Consider the following 1,388-nt stretch of genomic DNA (forward strand, 5'->3'; position numbering starts at 1 on the left):
AACATATACATTTGATTAATTGATTTTTTTTCCTGCTTGTATCTATATACAATAATACTATATTTACATGCACTTACTTATATACATTATATACTGTACACATGCAAACAAATTTTTTATGTTTTTATTGTGCAAAATGATGTGTTTTCATATCTACAACATTTGTCCTAAATCTTTTACACTTGTCAAAAGCTAGCATGTACACTGCCTGGCCAAAAAAAAGGATGAGTCTAATTATTGTCCGGCATCAAGCAAAGAAAACAATAAAATTACTGATAACTGTCCAACACATTTTTAAAACAAGGAAGAATTGTGCTGATCTATCAACCTCGCAGAAGAAATTATTTGAAATTTAAGCTGCATCATAAAGAAATCAGCTGTAGAAATCACACCCATGTTTTATTAGCAAAAGTAAAAGCATTTTCCAATACAATGAGAACTCCCAGAACTGGGACTAGACAATTGTGTGAAAAAAAAGAAAACCATTTGTTTTTGGGTATGAGTATTTTCTTGTTTTTGCTCAAAGGAAATAATTGAAAATTAACATTAGCAATATACAATATATTAAATAAATAAATAAATCATGCTTCTTAACAAAAAGTGCTACTACCATCATTTTGAAATAAGCATGCATTGATATTCGTGGGTATAATTTCAAAAGAGATCAAAGAATCTATAGAGTCTAGTGATTATAAAATTTTAATAAAATGATTAGACCTGCAAATGAATATGTGCACTAGATTATTTGTTTAGTGCAAAAGTATTTCCTAAAGACAAATATACAAAAGCATTCTTTAAGATATATAAAGGCATAAATAATAAACCAAAACTGCATTTATTTTTAATTTCATACTAAAAAAAGGAAAAAGCACATCATTAAACAAGACTTTTAAAATATGCATGAGTAAAAATTTATCAGAATCACGTTAGAAGAATCAACAGTTCATCAGGCACATTTGTCAGCTATATGTTATCAGATTCTGGATAAAAGACTATTCCACCGTCTCTCCAACTAAGTGTATAGTTGATCATTCTCCTACTTGTCAGCATTTCTTCAATCTAAAAAGAAAATGTAATTCTCTTTCATTTTATATGTTTGGATCACTGTAAAGCTTAAAGCTTGCTAACTCATTAATGAAATAGAAAATCTTTAAAAAAAAACTATAATTTAGCTTCATGTCATGGATATAAATTCTCCTGCACGGATCTTTGATGGTTGTATACCTACAATGCCAGCAAAATAATCAATTATATATTATTGCAGTATATTATACAATATTTTAATATTTCTTCAGTCTAACTGAAATAATTCTAAAACCATTAGACAATCTATTTTTACTGTTAACATTGGTGCTGATCTAAAAGACTTGTGTTCACATTGTCAAAGA

The sequence above is a fragment of the Clarias gariepinus genome, chromosome 25 (genome assembly GCF_024256425.1).
Source record: "Clarias gariepinus isolate MV-2021 ecotype Netherlands chromosome 25, CGAR_prim_01v2, whole genome shotgun sequence".
Classification (NCBI taxonomy): domain Eukaryota; kingdom Metazoa; phylum Chordata; class Actinopteri; order Siluriformes; family Clariidae; genus Clarias; species Clarias gariepinus.